The 10,000-nt window shown below is 35.7% G+C and overlaps 1 protein-coding gene across 6 annotated transcripts in view; it reads left to right on the top strand.

Moving 5' to 3' along the window:
* Positions 1 to 10,000, top strand: part of LOC144975033 (hemoglobin subunit alpha-A-like) — a 143,602-nt gene that overhangs the window by 114,822 nt on the left and 18,780 nt on the right. The window lies entirely within an intron of this gene.

The raw sequence follows: 10,000 nt of genomic DNA, 5'->3' as shown, positions 1-10,000 counted from the left end.
TTATTAGTATTTTGTCCTATGTCTTTATCCGGAAAACGGCAGATGATGGCAGTGCCGAGTCGTCGAAGTCAGTCTCCTGTGTGGATTAGCCCTAAGACAGGAGCCCAGAAAATTGAATGACACGACATCAGCAGCTCCAAAGGGCCGAGAATCGTACAAAAATACGCTTGTGGCTTTAGAAGTGCAATGAATCACTTCCACTTGTTTGATTAGCACAGCGTCCGCGGTTATTGGCTTTATTAATTTGATTGATGTCTCGAGTCACCGCTGTTAATAAATTCTGTCTTTCGTTTTATCTTAAAAGTTTACTAAATTATTTTATACGCGGGTCTGTTGTATACTACCACGATTTATATGAAACTAAGCCGTTTTGTCTTTCAATCATTCTTACAACATTATGATTGTTAATAAATGTATTTAATGTGCGGTAAGTTGGAACATATGCCAGGGGCTACATCTTTAATACTGAGAGTTCCAATAGCTCAGCTGGTAAAGCACTCGCTTCACACGCAATGGGACTATGATCGATCCTGTGTGCAGTCGAGATTATTTTTCTGACTCTCCTGTCCTCCCAGGTTTAAAAGTTTTTGCCAAGATGAAGATCATCTAAATCAATCGGTATTTGAAGGACGAGTTTTCTAGCCAAATTTATAAATACGTGTCTTGTACGGCTATAATGTGGTCTTGTGGTATGACACTCGATTTCGGATCGGAAGGTCCTGGGTTCGAGCCTCTCTCGGTGAATAGTTGAGTCTTGGAAAAGGCTCTTTACTCACATTATATCACCGTACTCAAGTGTAAAAGGAGTACCTGGTCAGTAACAGCGTTGTCTCTGTCTGAAAAAAAATTGGAATATCGCCTAACAGGCGTCATGTCTCGTTCTCATGTTACGTGTTGCTGTTGGTCAGGCACCCTTTGTAAAGCGCTTTGAGCACGTCAGTGGATATTGCGCTTTATTAAAGCTCAAGTCTTTCCACAGTCCGGCAATTAACTGGTTAAAGTTCCAAGACTAAAATGTCACATTTCTGAACATTTTAACTTTGATAATATGACTTTCTGTCATCCGTTTGACCCCGAAATTATACCATAATACAATGATTCTCGGAACGTATCTTTGTGAGACCATCAATCCGGAATTGTCTCTTGAGCTGTACACGAAGTGTTCATATTATTGAGTGTTTCAAGTCTAGAATGCAGTCAGAATATTTAAAATCAACTTTACCAAAAGATTTCAAAACCGTGCTCTTCAGATTATATTAGTATCAGCAAAATCTAAAACGTGGTCTACAATTGAAACAATAATTTTTCTTATAATTGTAACATTTAATTTTCTAACAATTTTAATGTCAAATAATTTGTTCGCATGTCAAGTATTTCTTGTAAAGCGCCATGAACACGTTCTGTAGAGATTAGCGCTCTATAAATTTAATTAATTTATTATTTATTTATTTATCTCTTTATCGTTTTTTAATTAAACTTCGAATCTTGACTATGACACTTATTTGTGTTTTAGATACTTAATACTTAATTTGAAACAGCGATATGTGCCGAAAATTGTCAACTTAATTATGAATGTATTTTTTATAACTTTGAAAAATGTTATCTATGCATGAAAGTTACACAGAGGCATTTAAAGTTTTCTGAAACCTGTTTACCCTTCAACGATACGATTAAGGGTATTTAGTATTTACCGCAAATTTTACAGGTTAAAGTGACAAATTTAAAATGACAAATTAGTGAGCAGACATTGCTTAAGACAAAGATTTGAAAAAGTGTGTAAGAAACAGCGCCAAGTAAAGCATGAAAGAAAAATACAAGATAACCGGTAATCAGGAGATCTGAGGTTCGATCCCCAGTGGAAGCAGGCTGATTTTGTATTTAATTTTTTTTTCTTGTATTTTTTCTTTCGAGCTTTGTCTTCTATTGTGTTACATCGTAGCCATCGTTATGTTATAGCCTGACACTGAAATCCAAAAGGACTGGTAGTTTGACGTCATTATTTGGTTTTTGCACCGCCTAGTGAGTTGTCGTTAGTAGAGCTCATGGAAACAAGTTATTTCATTGGTTGAACTATTGAATACAACTCACGATTTGTTTTCTTTTGTGGCAAAAGACTGGCATTTTGACGTCGTTTTTTGGTCAGTATCAGCGTAGCCATCGTTATGTTATAAGCCTGATACTGAAATCCAAAAGGACTGGCAGTTTGACGTCATTATTTGGTTTTTGCACCGCCTTGTGAGTTGTCGTTAGTAAAGCTCATGGAAACAAGTTATTTCATTGGTTGAACTATTGAATACAACTCACGATTTGTTTTCTTTTGTGGCAAAAGACTGGCATTTTGACGTCGGTTTTTGGTCAGTATCAGCGTAGCCATCGTTATGTTATAGCCTGATACTGAAATCCAAAAGGACTGGCAGGTTGACGTCATTATTTGGTTTTTGCACCGCCTTGTGAGTTGTCGTTAGTAAAGCTCATGGAAACAAGTTATTTCATTAGTTGAACTATTGAATACAACTCACGATTTATTTTCTTTTGTGGCAAAAGACTGGCATTTTGACGTCATTTTTTTGGTCAGTATCAGGCCATAACTTTACGAAGGCCACGGTCAGGCCATAACTTTACGAAGGCCACGGTTACTTACACACGTTTTCAGATCTTTATCTTTCAGTTTAAGCTTGGACAGCAATTTTAAGTGTAAGGTTCACCCATGATTTAATACTAATTTAGAGACGATGGGTAATATTTTGTCATGCTCATGATGATACTTCCTTCTAACAATGATCTACGATTGGCTCAGCGGTACGGTCTTTGCTTCGTACCCGAAAGGTACAGAGTTCGATCACCCGCCGCTGCGCTGTTAGGCCTTGAGCAAGTCACCTCGCCCAAGATCAATTCTCGGCGCTGCACTGCAGCTGACGCCAGGGTCATTCCAGTCTTCCTTTGGAATAGACCTTAGAGACAAATTTCCCCTATGAGATGAATAAAAGGGAATTTTATTTTATTTATAGAGCATATTTAACTGCCGAAGTTCTAAGAATTTTTTTTTAAACTTGGGTTTTTATGTAGCACCATATCCACTTCATATGTTCAAAGCACTTTATAGGGGTCCCCAAACAAACAGCATTACTTGACATAATACAGAACGACACATGACATCTGTAAGGCGCTGTTATCATTTTTTACCAACAAAATCAACTCTTTTACCGGCCAAATACTTATGAAAAAGTGAGATAACTAAAGTAGACTAATAGCTTTTTGCAAGGACGACTCAAATATTCTCCGTCCAGAGCGGTATTCGAATCCGTGACTTATAACACTTTTGTTAATACCATGAGGCCACAACGTCGCTGAAAAGAAAAAAAAATGCCTCTACTGGAATTCAAGCCCAGATTTTATTTATTATTATTATTTTATTTTATTCTCTTAGTTTATTTTATTAATTTATTATTTTTATTTTTGGTTTTGTAGTTATAGTGATTTACATCGGTTAGAACAAAGTCTTCTCTACGTTCATTGAAAATGGTAACAACGAAGCGAATCACGAAATGTCAATCAAAGGCATTTCCTTTTTTTTTAGATTTAATTAAAAAGTTTAACGTGTTTATATAATCGGGGATGATATTTTTCCCCAGTCTTTTCCTCATTTTCACTATTTTTATTCCCAGTTTGTTTCCATTTGGTTTTGTTTTTACATAGCTTAAAATGCTCGTCATTTGGGGGTGGGGGGAGGGGGTTAGGGGGGTGGGGGGTGGAATTATTACGCCTCCACAATTTCAATGAAGATATTTTTTTTCATGCTTTTAATACAAAGGGCGAGGGAGTGTTTTGTGGAGGTTGCTTTGGTTATCGTTTCAGAAATAATATTGTGCCATTACCGTATCATTCATGTTGCTTTTAATGTCGCTGTTATAATATCATTATTTTGCTGTTTTGATTGTTGCTGTCATTTTGTTGTTATTGGTGTTGTTGTTGTTGTTGTTGTTGTTGTTGTTTAAATGATCTCTTATTTCGATTGGACAAAAGAGATAATGAAAATATTGTAGACGACAACAGCAAACAAAGGAGAAAAAATAAAATAGAATTTCTTTTTTCCATTCCCAAGGGGATTTTTTTTTCTACCTAAGAGTCCGTTCAAAGATATGGCTGAAATAACCCGGGTGTTAGCTACGGCTCAGGGTCACACAGTGCAGTTGTGGAAATTATAATCAGTACCTCCTGATACAATGCAAAGACCATAACGTTATGTCGCACAATGATCTCATCATCATCATCATCATCATCATCATCATCATCATCATCATCATCATCATCATCATCATCGTCATCATCATTGTCGTCGTCGTTGTCGTCATCATCATCATTATCATCGACCACTACAATATCAGGAGCAGCATCAGCAGCTCTATTATCATAATATCATGATGCTGCTGATGATGATATTTCATGAAGGTCATTATCATAACAATGCTAATCATCACCATCATCATATCATAATCATAATCATCATCATCATCATCATCATCATCATCATCACCACCACCACCACCACCATTTATGGATAAAAATAAAACGTCAATATTGTCACTTTCTTCGCTTTCAGTATTGCTTTTCTACCACAGATCACATTATGATTTAAGATGTAACAAAAACTAAAAATACATCTCTTATCTCTTATCACGATTCCCTTGCTGTAATACTTTAATCAAACAAAAGTGTTATTATCAAGATAATACTGAAAGCCTGCATTGTAATGTTACTGTTGCTGTTGATTAAAACGGTGAGCTCTGCGACACGATGTTGTCATACTCCGAAAAAAAAACATATTTTAAAATAAATTTGGCCAGAAAATTTTGTTCTTCAAATTATTTGGATCGTTTAAAATGATCCTCACTTTATTTTCCATAAGAATGTTAAATGACCCTCATCTTGGCAAAAATTCTCAAACCTGGGACGTCGCGAAGTCAGGAGTTTGAGAGTTTTTTTGCCAAGATGAGGGTTATTTAAATAGATCGAGATTTGAAGGACGAGTTGTCTGGCCAAATTTTCTGAATTAAGAAACTATATCTATAGTCCTCAATAAAGCACGTGAACTTAACACAAGATTGATACATATGACTGTAAATTCAATTTTTAGCACGTAAATCTGTAAATCTGGCAAAACACTGTTTCGAGACAGTGATTAACATATTAAGATCGATTAAAAAGCTTGTTACAACATTCATAAATCCGAGATTCTAAATTGTTTCAAAATTTTCACAGGGTTGGGGAATCATTTCAATTTATCTATATTATGAAGTAAAGGTTTTCTGTGACAAAATGTATTTTTAGAAAGCATTTTTCTTAGTGCACGGATGAAAAGTGCTATAAATTGGCTGTGCAATAAATCTCCATTAACCAGGTAACCATCGTACTGTGGAAAAACACGTATTTAGAGTTTTGGCCAGAAAACTCATCCTTCAAATATCGATCGATTTAAATGATCCTCGTCTTTTCAGAAACTCTCGAAACTTTAGAACGTTCTTGAAGACTTCCTTTAAGTCCCAGGTTTGAGAGTTTTTAACCAAGGTGAGTCATTAAATCGATCGATATTTGAAGGACGAGTTTTCTGGCCAAATGTTTTAATAAGTGTCTTTCTAGAATACGGCGGGTAATTGATTAATCGTTATACATTTTTTTGGTCAAACTCTTTTACGTCAAACCTTTATCATCAAAAAACACAATGCAAATTTTAACACAACGAACGCAACAATGAGAAGTAAAAAAACTAGAGACAAATGAAAATCGTGATTGCAAATGAGTGCATTGATTTGGAAATAGATATTTGCCCGAGGCAGTCGGCAAGCTCGAAGACATCGAAGATTTTAGAAAGAGAAGCCTTTAAAATGTTGAACGTTATTTTTTAAAGGTATTTTAATGTTTCTTTGTTATCGCAAGGAAAACCGCGATTAATGAATCGGGACTCAGATAATATTTATCTTAATGATTACATTTTGGTCGATCGGCTTCTTTTTCAAAATTGTAAATAGGTATTATGCATGTGTATTTGGGATTTTCTTAGGGTGAAAGGAGGGGAGGGGGGGGGGGGTACTTTTGAGATTGTTGATTTAGTTGTTTCGGTTCTATTGTGTTTCTTGTGTGTGTGTGTGCGTGCGCGCGCGCGTGTGTGTGTGTGTGTGTGTGTGTATGTATGTGTCTATGTGTGTATGTGTGTTTATTTTTGTTTTGTTTTGTTTTTGTTTTGTTTTTTGTTTTTATTTTGGTTCATTTCTGTGTTTTGCCCTAAAATGATATTTGTTATGGAAAATATTACTATATTATTTGAAAAGTATTAGGGACAGTGCAAATAATGATAATAATAATAATGCTGAAAACTTATATAGCGCTATAACTCCGAGACACCAGACTCTAAGCGCTTAAATTACAAATTACTTTGGCTGAAACATACTCATTCACACACACAAGCACACACACACACACACACACACATACACACACACAACACAACACACAACACAAACCAAACCTATCTTGCTTCTCATACCATCTACTAAAATCGAAACAAATATGTTTTAAGCGAACGTTTAAAAATAGACAAAGATTCTTTTTCACGAATGCTCTGCGGTAAGGCGTTCCAAATAGAGGGTCCGAAATGAGAAAAGGATCTCATTCCAGCATTTTTCCGAATTCGAGGGACAACTAGTTTTGTGGAATCACTGGCCGAACGTAAGGGGCGGGGTTTTGAATATCTTTCAATTAGTTCTGAAAGGTAGGAAGGGGCAGTACCTTCAAGACAACGATACACTAAAACACAAGCTTTGAATTTAATTCTTTTCTCAACAGGCAGCCAATGCAGGTCATGAAGTAGAGGTCCGGCAGAGTCGCACCTACGCTTCATAAATACTAGTCTGGCAGCGCTGTTTTGGACAATCTGAAGACGTTTCAGATTGTATTGCGAAACGCCAAACAACAGAGCATTACAATAATCCAATTTCGATAGTACGAGGGACACAACCAGGTGCTTGGTCACATCCTCAGATATGAACCGTCTAATGGAAGCAATCTTTTTTAGTTGGAAAAAGAGAGATCTAACCAAATTATTAACCTGATGCTCCATCGACAGTCCAGAGTCTAAGAATGTGCCAAGGTTTTTCACTTTGTCAACAATTTGAATAGAGGCATCCCCCAACTTCAAATCTGTTTCACTTTTCCACTTCCTGTTCCCCACATACAGCACCTCCGTCTTATCATCATTCAGTTTCAGTCTGTTCTCATTCATCCATTTCTTAACACTTTGGATACAATTTTTACTAAGGCTAGCGCTATAAATAATGTACATGGACACTACCATCATCATCGTCATCATCATCTTTATCATCATCATCATCATCATCACCATCACCATCACCATCATCATCATCATCATCATCATCCGCATCATCATCATCATCATCATCATCATCATCATCATCACCATCATCATTATCATCATCATCATCATCTTCATCCTCCTCCTCATCATCATCACCATCATCATCATCTTCCAATCCAAATTCCAAACCGTTAATCTGTCTAATTTTAAAAAAATAAAAATGTTTAATCGTCACAATTTACTTAGTGATCAAACTCATGCAAACCCCATAAATAATAATTTGGCAATTTACATTGAGACAAAAAAAGAGAGAGAATAAATATTGGAAACCGGCTATGATGGCCATTAGATTGTTGGCCGGATAGCCCCCATCATGCTTAGCAGCGGACGTCATCTAAAATTACTGCTTTCGTCATCAGGATTAGGGTCGTTATTGATCTGCATACCAACGCCCCTTAAATCTCTCTCTCTCTCTCTCTCTCTCTCTCTCTCTCTCTCTCTCTCTCTCTCTCACACACACACACACACACACACACACACTCTCTCACACACACACGAACACACTCTCTCTCACACACACACTCTCTCTTACAAGCACACTCTCTCTCACACACACACACTCTCTCTCTTTCACACACACACACACACTCTATATATCTATCTATCTATCTATCTATCTATCTATCTATCTATTTAGCTATCTATTTATCTCTTTCTATCTATCCATCTATCTATCTCTCTCTATCTATCTACGCTATCTATCCGTCAATCTATCTATCTATTTATCTAGGATCTATCTACTTCTTATTTATTTTTATATTTGACTCTTCTCTTTTCCGATCGTGCACTACTGATATACATTTTGCCATTGGAGTGTCTCTGCCAAAGATGACCGCCATCCTATATACACATAATAAATCCAAATGAGTAGACGCCATATCACCATCCTATACTCATTCGTTTATCCTAAACAGTATTTCCTATTCCTTGTTCTTGTCTAATCCTTTCTCCTCCTCTTACTCTTACTCCTCATACTTCCTCTCCTCTACTCCTCAGTCTCATTCTCCTCCTAGTTCTCTTCATCCCACAGTATAGTAAAAGATCATCATCATCATCATCATCATAATCATCATCAGCAGCATCATCATCATCATCATCATCATCATCATCATCATCATCATCATCATCATCATCAACAACAACAACAACAACAGCAACATTGCTACCGCTACTACAACTATGACCACCACCACCACCACCACCATCATCATCATCATCATCATCATCATCATCATCATCATCATCATCATCATCAATAACAACAACATGAACAACAGCAACTACAAAAGCAACATCATCTGGCAGGTAAAGCCGACTTAAATAACATTCTCTTTAGGGGCATTTGTAACATCACGGTTTATCTTTTGTTGCCTGGCACTTTGGTCATCCTAAAATAATTCTTACGTCATGGATCTTCTTTTAAAAACCTCCATAACCCTTCTCTCTCTCTCTCTCTCTCTCTCTCTCTCTCTCTCTCTCTCTCTCTCTCTCTCTCTCTCTCTCTCTCTCTCTCCCTCCCCCCTCCCCCCTTCCAATCATCACATATAAATTTCAATGGATTCATAAATACACTCAACCATCCTTGTATCGGCTATTTATTGCACAGTCAACATTTTTTGTGCTCATCAAATTCATATCGTACGAACTTACGAGTAGATTATTTAAGCGAAAAAATATAATGATCACTATCTCAGTAGTTGTGAAACGCACTATGAAATGCAGAAAACAATATTTCTCTCTATCCATCTATTATCCATCCATCCATCAATCTATCTATCTTTCTATCTATTCATTTATCTATCTGTTTATCTATCCATCCGTCTATCTATCTATCATTCTATCTATCTATCTATATTTCTATCTTTCTATCTATCTATCTATCTATCTATCTATCTATCTATCCATCCATCTATTTCTCTATCTCTTTATCCAGCTATCTATCTATCTATCTATCTATTCATAATAATAATAATAATAATAATAATAATAATAATAATAATAATAATAATAATAATAATAATAATAATAATAATAATAATAACAATAATAAGCATATTTATATTGGGCCTTTCGTCGAAACTTCAAAGCGCTCTCTCATCCATCTATCTATCTATTTATATGTCTATTCATCTATCTATCTTTCCATCTATCTATCTGTTTATCTCTCTAGCTATATATTTATTTATCTATCTATCTATCATTCTATATATCTATCTTTCCATTTATATTATATATATATATATATATATATATATATATATATATATATATATATACGTCTACTGACCTGTTTATCCATCTATCTGTCCATCTGTCTATCTATCGATCTATCTTCTATATATTTATCTGGGGTTTTTGGGGTTTTTTTGTTGTTGTTTTTTTTTTTTTTTTGGGGGGGGGGGGGCCGGGGGTGTTGAGGACATCGATTGTAGCTTCAAAAACTGCTAAAATAATAATAACAAATTTCGGAATTACATTTTTAAAAAACTAAAATATCAATTCTCATTATCTGGTTCATGTCAGCTTAATATCGGATTGTCACGGTGAGTCACAAGTGTAGAATGAACAGAA

The sequence above is a fragment of the Berghia stephanieae genome, chromosome 1 (genome assembly GCF_034508935.2).
Source record: "Berghia stephanieae isolate SIO BIC M18660-M18661 chromosome 1, UCSD_Bste_1.3, whole genome shotgun sequence".
NCBI classification, from domain to species: Eukaryota; Metazoa; Mollusca; class Gastropoda; order Nudibranchia; family Aeolidiidae; genus Berghia; species Berghia stephanieae.
The sequence above is the reverse complement of the archived record's forward strand: the minus strand, read 5'-3'. Positions and strand labels throughout refer to the sequence as shown.